The 26,677-nt window shown below is 43.7% G+C and overlaps 1 pseudogene; it reads left to right on the top strand.

Moving 5' to 3' along the window:
• The first annotated feature begins 417 nt into the window (after nt 1-417).
• On the top strand, nt 418-22,321 carry LOC134439303 (uncharacterized protein K02A2.6-like; annotated as a pseudogene).
• The last annotated feature ends 4,356 nt before the right edge of the window (nt 22,322-26,677 follow it).

Here is a 26,677-nt window from a genome sequence, read left to right as displayed (position 1 = left end):
CAAAACATACCAAGGCGGAACGGAACGGTCGCAGGACGGACGCGGTCTTTCTGCTTAGTTTTGGCCGGCGTGCTTTTCTCTGCCTTGCACACTGACAGCGTCGGCGTGCGCGGCCAGTCCTGTTCAAAACCCTCACCACAGCTAAAGCTAGCGTGCTACTTTGCCATTCATTTGAATGAGACACCGCCGGTTGCCGGCGTGAAAAATACGCTGGAGTTCTATTTTCCAAATGCAGCGCGGCGCGGAGCCGGCTCCCGCGCCGCTGACGCCCGATTACCGCCGGTTGGTGTGTAAGGACAGATAGGTTTCAATGTATTTTCACCGACGCCGGTAAAAAACGCGGCCGTTCCGCGACGCTTTACCGCCTTGGTCTGTAAGACCCCTTACTCACGTCATAACAGCGTAGTAGGAAATGATGGCGAGGGGAGTACGGAAATGTTATTCACTGTGGAACAGGTCATAGGACAGCGTGAATGTCTGTCAGCTGTCCTTAATTACCCCCAGCAATTACTGCTTACCAACAGCTGCCGTTACTTGGCCACAAATTATCCATCATGGTGTCGCCCCCACTGACCATGTGCAAGGGAGTACGAAAATGGCATCCATCGCACCCACTGACCAATGACCATGCGCAAGGGAGTTAATTTTCCATCCACTCGTGTCCTCAGGCAACGCCCCCGTACTACACCGTGGCCAATGCATTCCCCGCCAAGAGATTGTTCTTTCTCTTGAGTTTCTTTGGTCAAGATCAAGCCACGGGCTAGAGACATGTTAGGTTGTTATGTGTGAGTGAAACATTAAACGGCACGAAGCCAAATGAGACAACCTTTCCAGTGTGATGATTGCTACAGCCACCGTAGGATATCACACAATTGGCGACGAGGATTTCAAGGATTGAAACTCCTAGATGAGTGAAGGTGCGAGCTCCGAGGAAAACCGCGGTTCCAACTCACGAGAGGAAAGCGTTTCCCCACCGCGCCGAGTTCCACCACCCCCACCGCCGCGGCAAGAAGGGCAAGTTGGGCAAGTAGGACAAGGGCAAGTGCAAGTAAAGATGGCAGCCGTAATCGGATCGGTAACCCCTTTTGATAATGCAACTCAGTCTTGGGAAGAATATAATGAAATGTTGGACTTTTTCTTCGAAGCTAATGACATAAAAGAGCCAGAAAAACGGAAGGCTGTACTTTTAAGTAGCGTTGGTGCAACTACTTATAGCTTGCTGAGGAATTTAGTCAGTCCTGATTTGCCGAAAGCAAAAACGTATGACGAGCTAACTGCTGAGCTCAAGAAGCACTACAACCCCACACCGAGTGAGATTGTGCAAAGATTTAAATTTAATTCACGCATACGGAAGAGCAGTGAGTCAATAGCTGAGTATGTGGCTGAATTGAGGAAAATAGCACTGCATTGTGACTACAAAGATTCATTGTCTGAAATGTTACGAGACAGATTAGTGTGCGGAGTGAATGATGACCGTATGCAACGGAGACTTTTGTCTGAAACGAAACTAACTTTTGAAAAGGCTTTGGAAGTATGCCAGGCTATTGAAACAGCGTCGAAAGATGTGAGAGAGATGCAAGGAAAGCTAGCTGAGGACTCAGCACTGCATGCACATGTGCCTAAAACTCACGTAGGTGTCCACGCAGTATCTGACAAAATGCAACGCAAATTCTCCAGTTGTTATCGCTGCAAAGGCCAGCACAATGCCGCAGAATGCAAGTTTGCCACTGAACTGTGTCATAATTGTGGCAAGAGGGGGCATATAAAGAAGGCTTGTAGATCGAAGGCGGGCAATTCACATGTGCAAAAGGCAACGTTCAAGGGACAAAAAGGCGAAAGCAAGGGCCCAGGAAAGGAACAGCGATTGAATCAACTTAGAGGGGAGGGAGAAAGTGATACAGAGGACACAAGTTTTCACACAATTTACAACATGTCAGAAGAGCTGACCAAGGTAGCGCCTATCAAACGCATCATGGATGTGAATGGAATGAAAGTAACATTTGAAGTGGATACAGGCTGTGGAGTGACCATAATAAGCAAACAGCAATACACACAACTGTGGAAGAAAACAGACACCACAGAATTAAAGCCCTGCTCGCTAAAATTGAAAACATACACAGGAGAGAAATTAGGAGTACTGGGCATAGCACAAGTGAAAGTGCAACACGAAAACAAAGAAAAGAACTTACCTGTAGTAGTAGTTGGAGGAGAAGGACCAAATCTACTAGGGCGAAGTTGGCTACAAGAACTGGCCATGATGAACGAGATCGTGAACAAGGTTGAATTGCAGCCCAAGTTGCAGCTCGAGGGGATCCTCGAACGACATGCTGAGGTGTTCAAAGAAGGGCTAGGACAGCTCAAAGGTGTCACAGCAAAGATTAATGTGGACAGGGAGGCCCAACCACGATTCTGTAAACCCAGACCTGTACCCTATGCAGTCAAGCCACTGGTCGAAAGTGAGCTACAGAGGCTCCTGGATGACAAGATAATCGAGCCAGTGCAGGTTGCAGAGTGGGCCGCGCCCATAGTCCCAGTGCGAAAGCCGGATGGCTCCATTCGAATATGTGGAGATTATAAACTCACCGTCAATAGAGCATCGCGGGTGGATCAGTATCCGATTCCCAAAGTGGAGGACCTCTTCGCACAGCTGAACGGGGGGCAACACTTCACGAAACTTGACATGAGTCATGCATACCAACAGATTGTCTTAAATGAAGAATCGCGAAAGTATGTAACCATCAATACACACAAAGGCTTGTATACCTACACACGCTTACCATTTGGAGTAGCTTCCAGTCCTGCTATATTCCAGAGAACCATTGAGGGCATCTTAGGGGGCATTCCAAATGTTGCCATTTATTTGGATGATATACTTTGCACAGGCCCAAATGAACAGGAACACCTGAGAACGGTGCAGGAAGTACTTCAGAGGTTGGAGAAAAGCGGCCTGAGGTTGAAAAGAAGCAAGTGTGAGTTCATGGGAAAAGAGGTGACATTCCTAGGCCACAAGATCAACGCCAGTGGTCTACACCCTCTGACAGAGAAAGTGGAAGCCATTGCGGAGGCGCCCGAGCCACAAAATGTTAGTGAGTTAAAAGCTTACCTTGGCTTGTTGAACTACTACCATAGGTTCCTCCCAAAGCTCTCCACGCTGCTAGCGCCGCTACATACCCTGCTCAGGAAAGAAGAGAAATGGTCATGGGGGGCCGAGCAGCAGAAAGCATTTGAAGAGTCCAAATTGTTACTTCGGTCTTGTAGTGTGCTAGTACACTATGACTCAAACAAACCTCTCATCTTAGCGTGTGACGCTTCACCCTACGGTGTGGGAGCCGTACTCTCTCATCGTATGGCAGATGGCTCAGAGAGACCCATAGGGTTCGTCTCAAGAACTCTCAGTGCAGCTGAGAAGAACTACTCCCAGTTAGACAAGGAAGGCCTTGGGGTCGTTTTCGGAGTGAAAAAGTTCCATAAATACCTCTATGGGAGACAGTTCGCAATAGTGACTGATCATAAGCCACTAATCTCACTATTCAGTGAAATGAGAGCCATACCCCAGATGACATCTCCGAGGATTCAGAGATGGGCAGTCACATTGGCAGCGTATGAGTACACCATCATCTACAAGGCGGGCCGAGAACATACCAACGCGGACGCGTTCAGTAGGCTACCCTTGGATAGAAGGAGAGAAAGCACGCCTGAGGAGGAGGAGAGAGTGCTGTTGTTTGAGGACATCGGCGTGCCACTGGTGAACGCACAGCAAATAAAGAAGTGGACGGACAAAGACCCTGTACTGGCAAGAGTGCGCGAATACATCTTGCGAGGCTGGCCAAAGGTGAACAGTCCTGAGATAATTCCCTACGTCCGACGCCAGGATGAGCTCAGTACCTAAGAAGGATGTATCCTGTGGGGAGGACGCGTTGTCATTCCACCACCTGGACACAAATCCTTACTCAAGCAACTACACCAAGCACACCCTGGTATGACCCGAATGAAAGGGTTGGCAAGAAGTTACCTGTGGTGGCCAAACATCGATGCAGAGATGGAGGCGCTTGTGAAAAATTGTCTGATCTGCCAGGAGAACCGTAACAATCCTCCAGTAGCCCCATTACACCCTTGGGAAGTTCCGGATGGACCATGGAGGAGAATCCACATCGACTATGCGGGTCCATGGATGGGAAGAATGTTCCTGATCATAGTGGATGCGTACTCAAAGTGGATCGACGCATATTCTGTGAGTAACTCTACCTCTACTGTTACCATAGAATGCCTGAGAAAGAGCTTTAGTCAACATGGCTTACCAGAGATCATAGTTTCTGATAACGGTACCTGTTTTACGAGTGAACAGTTCCAAGAGTTTGCTGAGAAGAATGGCATACGTCACATCACGACTGCGCCATACCACCCTTCTTCTAACGGCTTAGCCGAGAGGGCCGTGCAGACGTTCAAGTCACTCATGAAGAAAATGACAGGAGACTCTATTGAAACTAGAATGTCCAGAGCTCTGTTCAGCTATCGCATAACACCCCAATCTACAACTGGCAAGTCACCAGCTGAGCTGTTGTGTGGTAGGAAGCTGAGGTCAACTCTTGATTTAATTCATCCAGACTTTACAAAAAGAGTTCATGACAAACAAGAGAAACAAAAGACTTATCATGACATGCATGCTCGAGTGAGAATACTTGGAGAGGGAGACTTGGTCTACACTCGCAACTTTGGATCAGGACCAGCCTGGGTACCAGGAGAAATAACAGAGAAAACAGGCCCTGTGTCATTCCAAGTTACCTTAGGTAATGGACAAGTTGTGAGGCGACACATCGATCAAGTACGTGGCAGAAGCTGCACCCCACCAGCGACGACACCGGAGGTGTTGCCTGACACCTCACTTGAGGACGACGTCGTTGAACCACCACTTCAGGTAGCGTCTGAGGTAGCGGTCTCCACTGATTCTACTGACCGCAGCACTGCAGCAGAAGCGACTGTGGAGCAGCCTGAGTCTTCACCTGCAGTTGAATCTCCAGCTGTGAGAAGATCTCAGCGTACCAGAAAAGCTCCAGAGTACTTAAAAGACTTTACACATAGTTAGGAGTGAGTTCCCCAGCAAAAGGACAAGAATGCGTCCTGGAACATCACAGGGAGGAGGCAGTCTACCCGAATCCCTAGTTAGAGTGTTTTGTGTTGTATGTGTTTAAAAAAAGAAAGAAAGAAAGAATATGTATGACGCATGTGTTTAAGAAGTTATGGTGAGTAACTGATAGTTAAGGGTTAACTAAGGGTTCCAGGATGATAAGTGAAAATGTCTAGTGTAAATTGCTATTGAGAGTAATTAAATAGTTTTAATCTAGAGGGGAGGGATGTGGTAGTCAGACTACATGTATTAACATTTATGGTTAACACCTCTAGGGGGAGCTACCTACCTATACTAATGCAAGTGCTTATGGGAACATATATAAGTCAGTGTAGAGAAGAAGAAGGCATTCACTATTCACTAGTCAAGATCAAGCCACGGGCTAGAGACATGTTAGGTTGTTATGTGTGAGTGAAACATTAAACGGCACGAAGCCAAATGAGACAACCTTTCCAGTGTGATGATTGCTACAGCCACCGTAGGATATCACAGGTCTATTTCAGGGTCATTATTCCCACAAGATGCAAATCTAGGCTATTATTATATTGATTTCTGTTGCTGCAGCTGTCTACGGTAGAACCCAATTTGTCCAGATAAAAGGGGAAGAAAAGACGAATAATGAAAATGTAGCCTAGTTCATCGTGTTCATACGTTTTAAAATCTCAAAATGAGACTCCATCTGTTTTCACATCGTTGTGATTCTTAAATGACATGCTACAATTGAATGCTTGTTACATAGTAGTTAGGCTACATTACTTGATACAGTTGCAAGCTCGTTGTGACTTGCTACATTGCACATAGTTAGTTCTACACTCTATGCGTTTACATGAGACACTTAAGTCCGATTTAACTCACTTTAAATCTGATTAAAACTTAATTCCACTCTAAAAATATCATGTAAACACTTACCGAACAGGATTTAAGTTTATTTCGATTTAAACTTAAGTCCGATTAAAGTGGGTGGTTTATTCCTCTTTTAAATCCGATTATTATGGTGTGACGTCATCGGTCGAATGCTCCATTCATTTCAACGGGGCTCCCCAACGTTCGCACGTCTGTTATTTTTCGATAACGGGCGGGTTGGTCTATAACAGACCGCTGTCAATGGCAACAAGACTTTTCACTGCTAAAGCGACTTTTCAACAAGACTCTAATCAGCTGCTGTGATAGACAACACCTGTTGTCCTGGCTACCTAGCTGTTGCCTAGCGGTGTTCCACAACGGCACTGTTTTGTTTTGCGCAGCAACAATCTTTTGACATGAAAAACTATAGTAAACTTAACATTAAATAGGCCTAAAGAAATGTCCCCGCCATGTGTGAATCATTTGTATATCCATATAATAAGCGGGTTAACGTTCGGCGAGTCGGTCGCTTTGTGGAATAGCAGCACTTCAGAGAGAACAAGACCCCTCCGCTCCGCGTCGGGGTCTAAAGATTCTCTCTGTCGTGCTGCTATTCCACGGTACCGACCTTCTCGCCGAACGTTAACCCTTACTTAAACACGTTCCTCTGTCATGTAACCTTTTATTCGGAATTACAATAAATCCAGTCGTTCCACGCATACTCGTTGACCACATGATGGCGCCAAGAGGCCGTGCTCTTTGCCAGTGAGAAAAACATGGCGGCACTTCCTGTTGATTTTCACATGAAAGTTTTGCTTAATTATAAGCCCCTAAGCGACTATAAATGTTGTGGCTTCCATATATTGATGTAAAAGTGCCCCACGAAGTAATGAAGCACAACAAAGTTACTCCACATCACCCTTTGACCAGTTCGTTTTTCTAAGCTAGGTGGGTGCTAACTAGCATTTGAAAGAACCAGGCCCAAAGGGGATTTCTTCAGCCTTCAGTCCGACTGGGGGAATTCATTTTCGGGCAGAAGCAAACAGAGTTCCCCGGAGGTTTGGCGACCACGCCCTCACGCCTTATTTGGCTCACTCAACACGTGCGTCCTCAGTCCAATCGCAATGCTTTATTTTCCCCAGACGTTTAATCGCATTTAAGTGAAAGTGCCATGTAGGCCTATACACGTCGCAAAATAACTCTTAATCCGATCTATTTAAATCGCATTTATTAAATCGGACTTAAAAACATCATGTACACGTAGCCACGTAAGGGTTAACGTTCGGCGAGAAGGTCGCTACCGTGGAATACCCAGGTAGCAAAGTTTATCTGGCCCATTGTTGGCCCGATCCTTTTTTCGCGAGTGATAACAGTCGGCCTGATTCTGGCTTTGTCCGCGGACCAATAATGGTCCTATTACCGTATGCCGACAGTGTCGGCTCAGTGTTGGGTCAGTTACTGCATGAAACTGACAGTTATTTTCAGTGTCGGCAGAGTGTTGGCTCAGTTACTGCATGAAGTGACAGTTATTTTCTGTGTTCTATGAAGTGTTGGCTGAGTCACGGTAACCAGTGTTCCAGCCGAGCCGACTCTCAGCCGACAGTGCCGACATTCTGCCAAGATTGGGCCGACTGTTCTTAACGGTTTTTGCTACCTGGGTAGCAGCACGACAGAGAGAATCTTTAGACCCCGACGCGGAGCGGAGGGGTCTTGTTCTCTCTGAAGTGCTGCTATTCCACAAAGCGACCGACTCGCCGAAAGTTAACCCGCTTATTATATGGATATACTTAAATGATTCACACATGGCAGGGACATTTCTTTAGGCCGATTTAATGTTACGATTGTTGCTGCGCAAAACAAAACAGTGCCGTTGTGGAACACCGCTAGGCAACAGCTAGGTAGCCAGGACAACAGGTGTTGTCTATCACAGCAGCTGATTAGAGTCTTGTTGAAAAGTCGCTTTAGCAGTGAAAAGTCTTGTTGCCATTGACAGCGGTCTGTTATAGACCAACCCGTCCGTTATCGAAAAAATAACAGACGTGCGAACGTTGGGGAGCCCCGTTGAAATGAATGGAGCATTCGACCGATGACGTCACACCATATAATAATCACATTTAACACAGCCTTCCACCAGCTACATCATTTCACCTCATCCTCCACCCCAACATATGGGGAGAAAAGGACGCAACTTACTACATGTTTTAGTGTGACAAGTAAACAGCCTCATTACCATGTTACAGCATTAGCTATAGGCTATGTAGAAGTTCCCTGGTTATGATTCATTTTTACACAGTTCATTAAATTGATTGTAGTAGGCCTACCCTATCCTACAGTTCTGCAGGTGTTGGGGAGGTAAGGCCTACTTTAAATTGTCATTCGTACAGTTGCAAGTTACCCTTAAAAGAAAACCATGTAGGCCTACAGTAAGTAGGGTGACTATTTCAGGGTCATTATCATTATAATGTGCCTTGGGACATTGAAATTTTGAAAAAATAAAAGTAAGAGTACCCATTTCACTTTATACCCATTTTATTAAGCTACACTTGGGATGTTGAAAATGCATATTGGTCAAGCTTAAACACTTTATTAATTAAATACAGAATGTCAAAATATGGGCATTTGTCCACGCTGTCAGGGCCAAATGTTGCATAAAATAGAAAAACAGAAATGTATCTAGCAACAGTTTTTTTTTATATAGTTTTCTAAAGTCATCATTTGGACATCAGGAAATCACACACAAGGTTACTGTATGTTGCCATGAAATGCCTTGAGAAACGTCTTAGCCCATATAAATTATACAGTCCAGGACACTACTGACCCCTTTCAGTTTGCCTACCGTCCCAACCGATCAGTGGATGATGCAGTAGCAATAGCTTTACACCACACACTGGAGCATCTGGAGAGTAGCGGAGCGTATGTCAGAACGCTTTTCCTGGATTACAGTTCTGCCTTCAATACCATCCACCCAGGGAGGCTGATTGAGAAGCCTTGGCCTCCCAACTCCCACCTGTAACTGGATTCTGGACTACCTTTTAGAGAGACCACAGGTGGTGAGAATGGGGGGGGGGGTCCTCTGAGCTCACAGTCAGTACGGGATCTCCACAAGGATGCTGCCTCAGTCCTAAGCACTTCACGTTGTATACCCATGACCTTCTCTCAAGCCATGACAACAACATCATCATCAAATGCTGATGACACTACCATCCTGGGGCTCATCAAAGAAGGGGACGAGTCAGGATACAGGTCTGTTGTGAACTACATCATTGACTATGGGGAGACAAACGACCTCATCCTCAACACCGACAAGATGAGGGAAATTATAGTGGATTTTAGAAAACATCCTCCTCCCCTACAGTCTCTTCAGTTAGCAAAGTTAACAGTATTAAATGTGACTTCAAAATGTAGATCAACAAGTTAAAGTTGTGTCCTTATTTCCCCATGATAGGGTGGACATGTGCTTGACACCGTGCAGCAAGAGAGACAATATGAAGAAAATTAAGAATTAAGGTGTAAATATTTACTGATACGGGGTCAGTGTGTGTCAACCATCATTATGGAGTGTTAAAATTGTGGTCATGATGACATCATTTACTATATTAAAAGCCCATTTTACAGCATAATGACAGGGTGGACACTGATTTCAGGGACATGTAGAAAACACTAAATATTTAATTAAATATATGTTCAAAAGGTGCCAAAACTACCCTTTTATGAAAGCTCTTATTGATAACAATAAGACACTATCAAAATATTTTTCATTTGCTGTTATTTAATGACTTGTTGTACTCATAGATGCACCCACACTTGTGTTGGGGACATGCCAAATTCGCACACCTACACATAAAGAAAGTGATACAAAATTAAGAAAAATAACCCCAAGATGGTAAATTTAGTACAGATATAGTGTTGAGGGTTATACATTTGTAATAGGCTAATAGCTCAGAGCATCCTCATTTTACGTACATTTTAAAATTAATGTGTGGTTATTGCTGGGACATTCAAAGGTACTTTATAATGAATGACTCTTCAATTACCGGTGTGGGTATTTTCTCTATTACTGTCAGACAAGCACTTTGGGTTCGGTGAGTTTCTGCAGAATTCTTTATTCATTACTGCCCCATAGAAAATATGGAACAGGACAACATCCTAATGATACACCAGTCTTGCTGATCTACCTAGTTGGGATGCGCCCTGCCTTGTGTTCTCTCAGAGCATTTATAGTGTGAGCACACCCAGCCCCGTGGCCTGCTGGCCCTATACAGATGCTAATTAGCTCACTCACACCTCAGCTGAGCTGACACTCAATACAGACATACTAGAATGATATATATACAGTCACAGACATATACACATATAGTCATATACACATATCTCAATATCCCTGCATAGACATGTACATATAATAATCTGCATATGAATCATATAAGATAAAATTTTAACCACACGGTACTAGTTTATTAGACCTACTACTAACTAACCTAATTTAACCAACGACGTCTGATGTGATCAGCCTAGCCTACTTTCATTAGCCCGTCGGAAAAGTTTTTCAGATGCGCAACAGTGGGGTAACAGTATTAACTGCACAAACCTGCCATTGCTCACAAATTTGAACTGTAACAAAACCACTGCAAATTAAATTACTACAAAAGCCCATTAATACCATGCCCACCCACACTCTCAAACTTGTGCCCACCCATACACACAGCCTGGGCCTGTGTTCTGCTTGCAAGTTACGATATGATTTAAAAAAAAAAAAAAAAAACAGAGATAAAGAAAATCCTTCATTCTTTTTCGAAGTAACTAAATAAATGACACATTTTCATGTTGTAAGTGTTGCTAATTACAGTTACATTATTGCTTGGGCTAATTAATACAGTGTATCACAAAAGCGAGTAGGCTTAGACCTCTCGCATTTCTGCAGATTTGAAAGTAGGCCTGGGCCCATATCTTTTCATGGGACAACAATAAATAAATTAAACCATGACACAAGGAAAAGCTGTTAGTATATAGTGATAACTGTTTTAATCTATCGCTCTCAAAATAATTCAAAATACAGTCATGTCTTAACCCCTGGCAACAAAAGTGAGTGAACAGTTCATGATCAGTAGTCACACTACATTGAAATGCTAAGTAAAGACATGTCAACTGTTTTCTTGCATATTCTCATGATATTGGAAAAGTCGTCGAGATGCACAAGCATATAACATTGGATTTACACAGCTATTAGAAGGTAGGAGTATTGTTGCGCTCTAGATGTTACAAAAATTAACTAGGTGCGTGGACCCAAAAGAAGTAGAATATAAACGTAGGAGCAGGTTCGCACACTAAACAAGACACAAAGGTCAAGCACAAGGAGTTTTTTTATTAGAGCAGGGTAGAGCAGACGTTTCAGGCTGTTGCCATCATCAGTGCTCGCAATGAGCCCAACTACTGTGCAACAATTGAATAGTACCCACCAGGGTTGACAAGAGACAGGTGCAGTGGGAGGAGCTAATCAACAGAGCAAAATCCAATTATGCAATCAGGCAATTCAATGATGAACGTTTACAAACAAGTGAGTTCAAATAGACAGTATGTAAAATGCAATTTTCTCAGATGACACATTTACAAGAAACAAGCAAGATTGAAGTCCTCATTCATCCCTTTTGGGGATAGGCAGCCAAGTTCATGAATCCAAAAGCATTCTCTCTGAAGCAGAGTTCTGTCCAGGTCCCCACCTCGCCTTTTAGGCAAGATTCTTTCGACCCCCCAAAACTTGAGGTCAGCAACAGAATGTCCGGCTTCTTGGAAGTGTCGGGCAACTGGTGACACCTCATCAGATCTCCTCACAGCACTCCTGTGTTCTAAGATTCTTGTACGTAAGGCCCTGGTGGTTTTACCCACATACAATAGTGGGCAAGGGCAGGTCAAGATATAAACCACATGAGTAGAGCGACATGTAATGAGCTGTTTGATTTTGTATGTCTTGTTTATGTGTGGATGTGTGAATGTCTGAATTTTGAGATAGTGTGAACAAGAAGTGCAGCTCTTACAAGGGAAGTTGCCCTGGGCATTGGAGAGAGTGCTGCGAGGGGGTGGTGTGGCAGTGTCAGCATGAACCAACTTGTCTCTTAGATTAGGGTTCCTGGAAAAGACACAGAGAGGTGAATCCTGAAAGAGCCCATGCAGTTGATTGTCAGTTTGGATAATGTGCCAATGAGAGTTGATGATGTTTCTAATATCGCTACTCAGAGGACTATATGTTAATTTAAGAATCAAACGATTTTGGTTTGGATTGGTGGTCTGAACAGAAGGTTGTATTTCAGAGGCACGTACTTTGTTGAGGGCTGCATCAAGCCAGGTGGCAGGGTATCCTCTAGAACTAAAATCTCTGTATAGGAGTTGGGCTTTGGCCTCAAAATCTCTTTTATCAGAGCAGATACGGTGTAGTCTAGTGAATTGGCTGAAGGGCAGTCCTCTCTTGAGAGAAGTTGGGTGAGCACTCGTGGCATGCAGCAGGCTGTTCCTCTCTGTGTCTTTTCTGTAAAGGGAAGACACAATCGCTGGCTGGCTAGAGGCTGACAGTGAAGGGAGAGTGGGTTGAGTGTTCAGTATCTTGATTGCTTGATGCATCGTGCTGCTTGCAAGCCTGGTGGTACGGGAACGGAGGCGCCTGTACCTCTTTCCAGAGGGCAGGAGGCTGAACAGTTTGTGTGCAGGGTGGCTTGTGTCTTTGATGATCATCAGTGCTTTTCGGGTGAGGCGTGCGGTGTAAATGTCCTGCAGGGAGGGGAGTGGTACTCCAATGATCTTCTTCGCTGTGTTCACAACACGCTGGAGTGTCTTCCTGTTTTTCTCCGTGCAGCTTCCTCCCCACACTGTGATGCAGCTGGACACGACGCTCTCTATGGTTCCTCTGTAGAATGTTGTCATGATGGAGGGTGTAGCACTTGCCTTCTTTAGTTTGCGCAAGAAGTAGAGACGCTGATGGGCCTTCTTCGCCAGTGATGTAGTGTTGGTGGTCCAAGAGAGGTCGTCGCTGATGTGCACTCCAAGGAACTTGGTGCTGCTCACTCTCTCCACAGCATCACCGTCGATGGTCAGTGGTGGCAGTTGTTTTTGGACCCTCTGAAAGTTGACAACAATCTCCTTGGTCTTGTTGACATTCAGCAGGAGGTTGTTGTCTTTGCACCATCTGGCCAGCAGGTCTACTTCTTCTCTGTAGTGGGTCTCATCGCCCTTAGTGATGAGGCCCACCAGTGTTGTATCATCCGCAAACTTCACTAGATGGTTAGTGCTGTGGGTCGTTGTGCAGTCATGTGTCAGCAGCGTGAACAGCAGGGGGCTGAGAACACAACCTTGCGGAGCCCCCGTGCTCAGGGTCAGGGTGCTTGAGGTGTTATTCCCTACCCGTACTGCTTGTGGTCTCTGCATCAGGAAGTCCAGCAGCCAGTTGCAGAGGGAGGTGCTGAAACCTAGTTTGTCCAGTTTTCTGATGAGTTGTTGTGGTATTATGGTATTGAATGCTGAACTGAAGTCAATGAACAGTATTCTCACATATGAGTCTTTATTGTCCAAGTGGGTGAGGGCTGGATGGAGGGCAGAGCAGATTGCATCCTCCGTGGATCGCTTGGCTCGGTATGCAAACTGGTAGGGGTCCAGGGTGGGGGGTAGGGTGGCTTTGATGTGTGACAGGACTAGCCGTTCGAAGCACTTCATGATTATGGGCGTCAGTGCTACAGGACGGTAGTCATTGAAGCATGATGGTGATGATTTCTTCGGCACGGGTATGATGGTAGCAGCTTTGAAAAGTGATGGGATGACGGCTTGCTCCAGAGAGATGTTAAAGATGTCTGTGAAGACATCCTTCAGCTCTTCTGCACAATCCTTCAACACTCGGCCAGGTATGTTGTCTGGGCCAGCTGCTTTGCGTGGGTTGATGGTGGCCAGTGTCCTCTTCACACTGGCAGAGGACAGGTACAGGGGTTGATCATGGGGGGGAGGGGGAGTTTTCTGTGGATGAGTGTCATTTTATGCTTCAAAACGGGCAAAGAAACTGTTCAGGTCGTTTAGCAGAGAGGTGTTGTTGTCACAGCTTCGTGGTGCGGGCTTATAGTCCGTGATGGCCTGTATGCCCTGCCACAGGCTCTGTGCATCTCTGCTGTCTTTGAAGTGTGTTGTTATTTTGTCCGAGTATTCCTTTTTTGCTTTCCTGATGCCCTGGGACAGGTTTGCCCTTGCTGCTTTTAGGCCAGCTACGTCTCCTGCTCTGAAGGCTTTGTCTCTGGCCCTCAGCAGTCTGTGAACGTCTCCTGTGAACCATGGCTTCTGGTTGGCCCTGGTGGTGATGCGTTTTATTTCTGTAACATCATCAATGCATTTTGTGATGTAGGAGGTCACAGTGTCTGTGTACTCCTCAATGTCAATGTGGTTGCTGTGGGTGGCAGCTGTTTTGAACATGTCCCAATCTGTGGTTTCAAAGCAGTCTTGTAGTCGTGACACGGCTCCCTCTGGCCATTTTCTCACCTCCTTCAGAGCTGGTTTGGTGAGTTTTACCTTTTGTCTGTAGGCTGGCAGTAGCAGAATCGTTAGGTGGTCTGATAGGCCGATGTGGGGGATGGGCTTTGCCTTGTATGCTCCTTGTTTTGGGGTATAAACAAAGTCCTGGGTGTTTTGTCCTCTTGTTGGAAAGTTAACATGTTGGTGAAATTTTGGAAGTACTGTTTTGAGATTTCCGTGGTTGAAATCTCCCATGACCACTGTGAAGGCATCTGGGTGTGCATCTTGTTGTTCACTGATTCCCCGATGCAGCTCGTTCAGTGCCTCGCTTCTGACGCTGTTGGTGTTGCTAGGAGCGAGGTAAACTGCGACCAGTAGAATGGCGGATATTTCTCTTGGTAAATAGAAGGGTCGGCACTTGATGATCATGAACTCCACTAGTGGAGAGCAGTGTCTCTGTACCACCGTAGCATTTTTGCACCAAGCATCATGTGTGTAAACACATATTCCTCCCCCTCGTTTTTTCTCTGCAAGGGCTCTGTCCGCTCGGTGGCACGTAAGTTGCTCCAGTTGTAAAGCCGAGTCGGGTATGCCGTCGTTCAGCCATGATTCTGTAAACACGGTCACACAGCAGTTCCTCACAGTTTTGTACGCTGATCTTAGTAGCCGTATGTCATCCATCTTATTGTCCATAGATCTTACGTTTGCCAAGAGAATTGATGGTATTGCTGGACGAGTTGGGTTGGCTGCAAGCCGTGTTTCGACGCCACCTCGTTTGCCTCTCTTCCTAATTCTGGAGCACCTCTTTCGCCGTCTCCATGTAGGCGAAGCAGACGGGTCCGATGTATGCCGCCGTAGTATCCCCAGTTCTTCCAGTGTCTCTGTTGGTATATCCAATACATCGCTTAAGTTGTCCATTCTTATCTGCAACAGCTGTTGCCGACTGTACATGCGTTCCGACATACAGTAGTTTCCGACGATAGACATTTCGAATGACACATTATAACACAAATAAACACTGCGAGTTGGGAGAGTAAGGAGTCGCTGCAGCTGCGTGCGCCACGTCCGGAAGTAGTAGAAATATGGAGGTCGGTTGGAGGTCTTGCTTGTATTGCTTGTATTTTGTCAGCGATGCATCGAGAAGCTCAGTTTGCTGTGTGAGCACGGTTTCATCATGAGACTCGACGATGGAAGCTTTAACATCCTCAATGTTGTCTTTGATTTTGAGTAGCTCTTTCTGTGTAAACTCAACAACCAATAGAGTGAGATCTAGAGATGCTTTGTTCATAATCTCGGTCCATTTTTTGCAGAAGTCCAGATCCCCGCGGCCAATGGTGGGGGCCTTCTGGATGCGGAGCTACACAGCTATTAAAAATGGTCAAAGTTTTAGCCACATCATGACTTGCGTCCCAAATGCTGTCAAGTTTTTTCGATACAGATGGATTGCTTGACTCCAGAGCAATATCAAGAATCTTCACAAGGTTCAACATGTGGAAAGGGATCCACAGTACCATAAATGTTACTATAATGGCAATGACCAACTTGGCCAGTCTTGGGTTGCTGAAGAAGGGAGTCTGGCTGACCCTCTTGTGGAGGCAGAGGTAGGAGCCCGCAAGGACGGAAAAGGGAAGGACAAACCCCAGAAGCGTTTCACACAGAGGAATGACCAGAGTCTCTTAATAAAAGGTCATCTGACAGACAAAATGTTTGCCTGTTGAAATACCTGTAGCAGAGCTGGAGAGAATCAGAGCAATAGTCCAGAGGCAGCAAAGCAGAGCCCCTTCCCCTCTCCTTCCCAGCTTGTTCCAGTGGCGTCGATGCAGAACCAGCCGATACCTCTGAACACTCATCAGAGTCACGGTCAACACGGCAGAGTACCCACTAGTGAACACAAAGAGGTAAAGGAGTTTGCAAAGAGTACGACCCAATGCCTAGTCTATATTATTGTTGTATATCCACAACGGTATGGCGATCAAACGCAAGATGTCTGAGACGGCCAGATTCAATATCAGATGGATGGTGAAGTTGTCTTTCTTAAAGTGGCGAAGGATGAACACCACCACAGAGATATTTGCAGGGAGACCCAGAAGAAAACAGACTCCTAACAATCCATTGCTGATCTTTTGATAAGTGAGCCACTGATAAGTGAGCCAGTGTGTTGGACACAAAATGAACAGAAGAAGGAAGGAGCAGCCTTAAACATGCAGTGGTTTTGATGTACAGGCCAGATAGTGGCAAAGCCAACCCCTTGAATGTTGGCTTGCAAAGTTTGTATCTTTTGCTCATTCAAATTTCTATTATGCTGTCTTTAATTTAAAGCGTAAAGTTTGCTTATCTTTATTTTACGAAACATGCAACAGCATGCACACTGGGGTATGCGTGCTGATTGACATGACAGCATATAATAAGGACATGTGCAGTAACACAATCCCAGCACAGTAAGAAAATAATTTTACATTTGTGACTGAATTTCAATCCCAGAGTCACATTTGTCAGTGAAAACTGGAAAAAGACAATCACCAAAAAAGCTTTTCATTTTTTTGTGTGCAAAATGTGCAAGTTGAGGTCTTGAAGAAACCACCTGGTGCTTCGAACAGTATTGTTTTATCGAAAAACACACATTTTGTCTTTAAAAAGGCAAACTCTATGACTTTTCTATGGGAGACTGACCATTTCAGAGCTGAAATTGCTGTTTTCTAGGCCTACTTTAAGAAGTGATATGACCTGATTGCAATGTGTAAGGAACTGTTGTAAAGCTTAAAATCGGCACTCTCAGAATCAAAGATGAACTCAATATGCCTCTCAGGGTTAGCCTCGCGAGCCATCCTACATACTTCCGCCAAAGGATTGGCTCCACTACGGTAGTCTGGCCGTGCTTCTCTGTGGAGTGCCTGGAGCAGTAGAATTTTGATCGCAACGCCCCCCCAGAAAACAGCCAATAAGCGAATACACCCCCCACGTGGGGGTGAAAGGGGGAGGATGCTCGTGACAATGACGTATGTAACCCAGGTCATCCGCTCGTCGAGTCATAACGTCGCCATGGTAACCGAGTCCGCTCGTGGGGCTGTTTACATTTTTCGAAAGACTTTCCGTTTGTCCTCGTCTACTGATTGAAGCTTACAGCAGATAAAATACACCATTCAATAGTGTATTATTGCAAGTCATCTTCGCGATAAAAGTGTTTACTTACTCCACTGACGGAGTGAAGAGTCGTTGTGAACGTCGCAGGTTTTAAACCGTGAAGATTGTATGCAGGGCTCTAAATTAACTTTTTCCACCACCAGCCAATTTGGCTAGTAGACATTTTTTCTTACCAGCCAAACAGAAGTTCAACTAGCCTTTTTTTAATCTTGCCAAAATAGGCTATGCGTTAGGCTAGTTGTGTTTTTATTATTATTATGGTTATTTTATTCAAATTTCCACAACACATAGACACCAGTGATGCGCGGGTCGACGAAAAAACAAGACACACCCGACCGCTTTTTTCCCTAGTCCGCCCGCTTGCCCTGCCCGCAAGAAATATTCATGAAAAATATTGACCCGGCCCGCTTCCCGACCCGCCTTTGAAAATAGTAGCCGTGCGTCTTTATGAACACCCTAGCGTCATTGGCAAAGCACATTCACGTCAATAATGGTCTTAAAAAAGGAATTTGCGTCAAGAACAAGACAGCTGTGCATTTCAACAGGACATGTTGGATTTTTGAACTGAGGTCATGCAATGAGGACTGCCGACTGTCACCTGTTTATTTCGGTAACATCGTCGTTTGGATACATGGAGAAAATTAATCTGTAGGTTGGTGAGCAGACGGAGCCAGCCGTCAAGTGGATTGCCTCGTAGTCATGGTACAACACAGGAAATGAAAACAAACTCTGTAAGCAACACGTGAGTGCGAAACCATTACAATTGTAGGCTATAAGAAAATATGTAGGCTATATCCATCACTGCACTGTTTAGAGAGCACCCTCTGTGTTCTTCAAAATGCACTCAATGGTTGCACCTGCTGCACCAGTTGCGCGCAGAAGATATTCGGCCGACGCAGGAGCATCATTAAGTCTCCTGCAGAGCGCGTGGCACCATCGTAGTTATTCAGCCATATAAACTTTGATCTATTTCGCAAAAATGTCCCTGTCTGCTAAAGTAAACTATAGCCTATTGGCTAGCCTATAGCCTACTTTAAAATTCGGCATCATTTCAAAGGTCCTGACCGACCGCACCCGACCCGAATTTCATTAAAAATAATATTTCATAACCCGTGCCTGCGGTCGACCGCAGTTAATTGCAAGCGCCCGCTGCTTTCGGGTCAGCCCGCGCATCACTGATAGACACTATAGGTCTATAATAAGCATATTATATATACTTTTTTTGAACTGCTTTATTTTTACCTTATTTTTACCTCTGAAAACAATGAATCACCAGCCACACACACACAACAGACCTTTAAACCAAACACAAAGCCAAACACTACAAAACCTCACACTCCAAGGAGGGAGAAGAGATGAGAGGAAAGAGGAGGAGAGGAGAGGTCAACACACACACACACACACACACGTTGTGCAATAATGGATATGATGTCGTGTGTGCCTATTGTGTGTTTATGTGGCCTACAGTATGATGCTATAGACACCATTATTTCCTCCAGGAGCTCTTCTCTACCACGCGCAACAAAATAACAAGAAGCCAACGCTATGTTTAACTAAAAGCAAATAATATCACGGAAATGTTCGCTTCCTTTGTTACTTCCATAGCGTACGTAGCGCACGTAGCCTACTCGCACAGGCATAAGGTCTGCCCTTCTTTCGATGGCGTGGGCTTTCCAACTTAGTTGCGCCAGGACTTAAAACATTTCAGAAGACAACTGACAGCTACGCTCACACTACTCTGACAGCCCGTTTTCCTCCTCTGTCCTTGTCGCTATTTCGTTCCACAACATGTTATTGAAACTCTTCGGTCAGGTCCTCGCAGCTTAAAAAGGTAGCCTGTTAGAGCAAGGTGCCGGTGTCGGTGAATGCTAATAGTAACAGTAGGCCTAATAGTGACGTTAAAAGTGGTGGAGCGAAAGCGACAGGAGCAGGGGAGAGTTGCCTGTCAAAATAGTGTGAGCGCACAAGAGCTCTGAAATGCATTCTGTCCTGGCGCGCGCAACAGCAGCACGGAGTGGCTGCTGCTTCGGAAAGCTCACGGTGGGGTGGGGTCATGACGGGAGTGTTTATGGGTAATGTAGGAAATCTCGCCGTATCGTTGTCATACAAGCCGCCGTTTACCGTTCACAATTTACTGTAGGCTACTCGGGCGCTACTAGCCAAATGGGCGGGTAGATATTTTTTTCCACCGGCCAAAATTAATTTTCACCCGTGTTTGGCGGGTTGGCGTGTGTTAATTTAGAGCCCTGATTGTATGTAAGTATCTTTCAAAACTATATGGCTAGTCGGTCGCTAGCATTTTACATAGCAACCAAACGTTACGGTTAGCAACATAATGATCCGTTTGTAACTTCATGTCTCTTGTGTTCATAAAAACAAAAGCGTTGAAGACCGGATTGGCGTCCAAGTGTCCGAGTCCAAACCCAGTGTGTTTCTTTCCACGTCGATATCTGGTGAGTGATTAATTTAGTTTTAAAAGCAGTCATGGGGCTCTACTATACCGCATTGCACTTAGCTTCGCTTCAATTGTTCTGAATGTATGGAAGCGTTCTGTATTATAATGTGTGTGTTATATGTATGTATTTACATCTTGAAGAGAACCGATTTTAATGTTGTTTTGGCCTGTACAGGCCGGGTCTTTTGTTTGGATTGATTCATGCTGTTCAAGTGAATTCAGCTGCTGTGCGATCGCCTTCAAGTACCACCGTGAAGGCGAACCCCAACAGCTGTGGCGAGCCTGGCCTTCAGATAAGAACTATTGATAACTGAATGAATGAGACTCTTTTACTTTGTTTTGTGTTGTTTTCATCTTCTTCTTTTGTAATACAGTGTATTCAACGATTCATGGTATAACTTCTATTACCTGTCCTATATATATATTTCTATCTACTCACCCGGGTGATTTAGCCAAGTTGTTTAATGGACTATATCAGGTGAATGTAGTTGCAGATTTAACTATTTGCAATATTTATTTATTTTATTTTTAGTTGTTTATTTTATTTGAATCTGCAGATTCTCTTTTATTTATCTGATTTTTGTTTGTTTATGTCCATCTTACTGGACAGATAGCCTACTACATACTAAGTTATTCACTCACCAATTTATGCAATATTAATACTCTCCTACTTATCATCTTAATTATTCTTAATACAATATTTTTAACTTACAAACTCCGTCTGTGTGTTTTGCTTTTGCTCTGTGGTGGTACACTCCTTTCTTTAGTAGCGAGCCTAGGTTTATTGATGTGCAACGCAAGCCCAGAGGGTGAAGACAATATTTTGTCAAAATAGTGAAATAGTTAGAAGTAGGTTACACGTACACATCTGCGCTAGAGCCATTGGTCTGCTCTATGTTGTTGTTGAGTAACTGCCAGCGATTGGGTGAGAGGTGTCCAATAATTTCAAACCATAACTGAGTGCAAACTTCCTGCTTCCTACAATCGCTTCAGAGCAAACAAATGCCAGACCATAAATACGAAATTAAATTGTAGTATTATGGGATGGTCAGGACCAGGCTATCTCAGGGTGTCCTTGTGACCTGTTTTCATGTGGTTGGTCACATTTGCTGCCTATTAGCCTACTCTATATAAATGTGTCACCAAAGTGACCACACAAACAGAAAAAATGTAGAGGAAGTGTTGTAATTCTCCTTTGGTAAAGGTACATTTTCTCATCCTCAACAAATAGTGCCATTCTTGGGCAGTCAAACAGGTTTCACTCTCAATTCATAAATAACTCTAGTGTGAGTACAAAACATTATTGAGCTGAGATGCAAATAGGAGGTGGTTATACAAGTCAGTGGGAGGAAAGGGGGAAAACATTATTTTAACACTTCCACACTTCCTCGTGGTAGAGAGAAGACAGTAATATATATGATACACGATATACTATAATATAAAATAACAATTTGTTATTTAATTCAGTGTTTAATGTTTCATTAATTTCAACCTCTCTTTAAAATATAGCCTACCCTTGTGTGCCGTAAGGTGGTGCCTAAGTGGGTGGTAACAGCATTAAAGTGCATCCATACCTGACATGCCTATTCAATGCTGTGTTAAAAAAAGAAATAAATGGAGAAATAAATGGAGAGAGAGATAGAGAAAGATGAGAGTTCATTCTTTTTACTTGTTTCAGAATATGGCAAAATACGGAATGTATATTATTTTGACATTTGTTCTGTTACAAACTCTACTGTACCTGCAATTAAGATTGCATTGGAAGAAGGCAAAAAGCCAGTGTTTTCTAGCCTCGCGAGCCATCCTACGTACTTCCGCCAAAGGATTGGCTCCACTACTGTACGAAATGAAATGGTAGTATTATGGGATGGTCAGGACCAGGCTAAGTGTTTTCTACTTTGACAGTTTGTTATTCCTGTAATGGCAGCTGATGACCAGCTGGTGGCACACTGAACATGGGGAAAGCTGCAGGCCTATACCTAGGGATTGATCAGAGGACCATGCCGTTTTTGCAATCCATATTTACGTTTTGTTGAGGAGGTCTATACGATTTTAACCATGTTACTGAATTCATCACATTGGCTTAGTTGCACCTGTGTTCAGAACGGCAAGAACATGCATTTTTGATATATTTTGATCATTTATTTTCAATAAATATGCAAAATGTTGATGTATTGCTTTGTATGTGTGTGCGTGAGTTCATGTGTGTGGGTGTGATCCATTTTGTGTGATATATTGTTGTGCAGGTCTTTTGCTATGGCAACGGCCTCTCCCATTAAACTCATAAAGAGACGAGTGTGTGTATGGGTGTGATGAAATGGAGAGGCTTATTTCTATTTGTTGCGTTGATGATGACAATGATGGTGATTATGTAATTAGGCCTACTATGATGATGATGATGATGAGTAGTAGCTTAGCAGTAAATCGAGCAACCTGCGTTAGTTCTGGCAAACCACGTAGTCAACGCTCCCTTTTGCCTATTGGTTGACGCCGACCTAACCCCTACAGCTGTCCACGAATCAGCTGCTGCTCGCAATTGGATGCTGGCCTTTGGCACGCTTTATTTAAACTACCGAATTTGTTTTCCTGTCTTTGGTTTTTGCTGCTTGTTTTGCACCCACCACCTCCCCTGCTCCACCAGACTTATCATTGCCAAACAATGTCATACTGTTGTCATTGTTGCTTGCTCTGTTCTAGGGGGTATGTTGCCTTTCCAGCTAAATGGAAGGCACTCCACCTGAGGATGCTGCTGTTCCCTGTCTTGGCTTCCATGGAGCTCATTGAGAAGCCGGGGAGCTTCCTCCGAACAGAGCCATACCGCCAAACACAAAATGTGCAATCAGAAATAAAGCTTCTGAAATGTATCTCTGTTTCTCGTCTCATTTTGACTAGAGGGGATCTGACAGAACTATAGTGGTGGCACTAACTATTACTACTACTAGGCCTACTACTACTACTATGTCTACAACTGTTGCTACTACTACTACTACTGCTACTACTACTATTACTACTACTACTAATATGCTAATAATACATTTTTATTTCATGTACAAATAAATATCTGCATGTAGGCTATATCATAATTATGTTGTACTATGGTATTAAAAAACATGCATTATCATCTGAAAGGATATGAGCTGGTGTGTATGGATATTTAAAAATGCAGTTGAAGAGGACAACGTTGTTGGTACCGTCAGGAGTGTTGTGGCTGGAGCAGGGCATCAGCCTATTGTCAAGGGGGCGTTTGTTCAAAAAGGTTGAGAACCAATGTACTAGAGTGACTGTGTATATCCACATGCTGTACTATGTCCATGATCAATTTAACTTAAAACACAGTCGTGTAGCCGTGGAAATGACAGACTTCAGTGCTATTTTCTTTCTCATTCTGATCCACACCCTTGGCAAAATATGAGAAATGTGTGGCGCAGCATGCTAATTAATGGGCTTGCATGCCCATGGCGACACAGGTTTAAATCCGGCCTAGGGCCTTTGCCATCCCTGCCCCATCTCTCTCTCCCACTCTCTTCCTGTCATACTCATGACTGCCCTGTAAACAATTAAGCCACAAAAGCCCTTTGGACAAAATAAACAACAATAAATACATCTAATGACATTTCTCCAGATACCTGGATAGACTTTCTGGACATGTAAATATGAGAATGATACAGCACAATTTTTTTTCTTGTTAACACATAGAGACCGTCCTCTTCTCGAAACTTTGATTATAGCCCATGGAGGGCGCCAAAGTGACTTTAGGAGCGCCTCTAGCACTGTAACTAGTTGATGAACTTCTAAAAAGAAACAAAAGATGACATAGCTTTGATCTGAATGGATGACACCATTGCTCAGTTAGCTTCTCATCTCAGTCATTTCCAACTAATCCACTAAATTATTCCTCTTCGTATTCATGCTGATGCTAGAACTATGTGCTTAAACTTGACGGTTTGATGGTTGGAGGTTCACTTTAATGGGTGATTTTTAATGTTGTATCAAAGAGTTGAGAAAATATTGATGTATAAGCCCCCTGACCCGTTAACACCTCCTGTGTAGCCTAATAGTGTAGGCATGTTTAAAGGTTTTACACTTCTACTGCTCTATTACTCCATAATCAGGGATGGGCTGTATCTTGAACACACCACACATTGTCCACAAGATGGCGCCCTAAGGCAACAAATGATGCATTAGTAAAGCTTGCAAGCTGCATGGACAAGTTTTAGTCCTACAGCTTAGCCTACACTTCCTAGCAGGAATGGGCAGTAGTAGTATACTATTACATCTAATTTAAAACATTTTAAAATACATTGCATTTCATGTTAGTGATTAAATATATTAGAATTTTGTGTCAAAATGCTTCCCCCAAATATTTTGTTTTCTTCAAAACTATAAACTACAAAGTACAACTAAATATAAAAAATATAAACATAAAAATATAGGCCTACTATAAATACTACTGGCCTATATATAATTATTAGGTCTCACTGGGAACATTCACGGTAGAAATCATAGACAAAAGAATGGGTGGTGATTTGGTGAGAAGCTGACCTTGACATGACTGGGCGGCCTACGTGGTCTATGGTTAAGCTGTATGCTTAATAGGACTACTCCTTTTTTTCTTGTGCCTTTTATTTTTAAGGAACTGCAATGGGGAGATTGTGGCATCTAATGAGTTCATTTGGTCTATTGTAGGCCTAAAAAGTGTGAGCCATTATTAATGTTTATAAAAGTTTCTGTAAAAAATAGCTAACTTTCTCCTCTACAATACCATAATCTAATAATTTATTCAAAGTTGAAGATTTTCCAAATTTGCAATCGCCATTCCTGAAGACCTAATGCAGTGTGATCTGGAGTGACCATATCTGAATGCTCAGAGTGTCACACCAACACACATTAGTGTCATACTGTGAAGCAGTGGTTCCCAACCTTTTTTGACCTCATCAAAAGCCTCCCAAGGCCCCATGGTCCTCATCATAAGCCTGCCAACAACCCCCCTATTTAAAAAAAAAAATATGTATATATAAAAAATTATGATAAACTAATGCCTCACATTTGCAACTCTACATGCATACTACAGGTACATGTGCAGATAGCCGAAAGAAAAACGGCTAAATACCAGTAGAGTATTCATTTTGACTATCCAATCAACGCATAGCCTTTTGTTTGTAGGCCCTACTCTAATTAAAGGAACACCAAGCACGTTCAAAATCTTCTAAACCTTGTTTCTTATTAGCAGGATTTCATGGGAGCTACTACACAGTAAAAACTGCAGTGTTAATGCAACACTAACACCTCCTAGAGTTTATTTGGTCCCCGAATACTCTCTACGTAAGTGTTGAATTAACACTGCATTTTTTACTGTGTACAGTGTTGTCCTAAACAAAATATATATTTGCCCTCCCTCATCACGCAATAAATGCTTTTCAACCCAGGTGATCAGGATTCAATTCAAGATTCAAGGAGTTTATTGTCATTTTCAATGAAGGCAACGAACCTGTGGGTGGAGCAACAACACTGCGTAGTTTGAAGTAGGCCTATAGAAGTAAACAAAAAGAAGTGGTGCAGTCTAAATTCATGAAGTATATCATGAAGTATAATACATTAAAGTAAATCAATAATATGAGTAATAATAAATTATTCAAGTGAATCGAACAGTAAAATGAGATTCCCCCCTCCCCACAATTCAAGGTTAAAAACCCAGTGCTATTGATATTTTTAAGGTGCACAACACACACACACACACACACACACACACACACACACACACACACACACACACACACACACACACACACACACACACACACACACACACACACACACACACACACACACACACACACACACACACACACATCCATGTATGAATTAACAAATCAATAGGATGTTACAGTAAGTGCCATCCCTTTAAAGGAAAAATCACAGAACACCAGTCCAGGCTACAGGCTATTAGAAAGTCTTGTAGTTCGTGCCTGTAAAGACCAGTATCTTCTGCCTGAGGGCAGCAGTTGGAACAGGTGGTAAGCAAGCAGGGTGGATGCAGTCAGATACAAATCTGAATTGCTTTAATGTGATGTTTGTGACTCAATGCTCTTGGGCAATGGCTCAATGGCTACCCCTCTGATGTTGGGCATCATGAGGCTATGAAGCTGATGAGATGCTTAAAGGGACACTGTGCAGGAAATGGTCAAAAAAGGTATTGCAACTATGCTGCTCATTGAAACTGGGCTGCCTATTGCCAAATTTGATCTTTATATGAAAGTTTACTGAGTAATAAACAAATATTTTCTAGTATGGTCCAAGTACAGTCTTTTTTGCAGCTAAACATTGCTATTTTTGGAAATTCAAAATGGCGGACCATGGAGAAGATCCCCTTTTCTTGTATGAAAAGTGATTTTTTTTAAGTCATAATGAATACTTAGAATTTGATGCTGGTGGTGAGCATTCATGAAAAAGGTAACATTAGTGAATGGGCAGCATAAATTCTGGAAATAAATAACTAAAAATCTATCACAGTGTCCCTTTAACAGTATAGGACCAGGGGCCAATACTACAAAGCTGGTTCCGGAGTAAACCAGGTTAAGTTAAGAGGTAAGCCATCGAATAAAAGAGCCTGGAGTCCTCATTTTTTGTAGTATAGT

The sequence above is a fragment of the Engraulis encrasicolus genome, chromosome 22 (genome assembly GCF_034702125.1).
Source record: "Engraulis encrasicolus isolate BLACKSEA-1 chromosome 22, IST_EnEncr_1.0, whole genome shotgun sequence".
NCBI lineage: Eukaryota > Metazoa > Chordata > Actinopteri > Clupeiformes > Engraulidae > Engraulis > Engraulis encrasicolus.
This window is presented reverse-complemented; position numbering and strand designations above follow the sequence as displayed.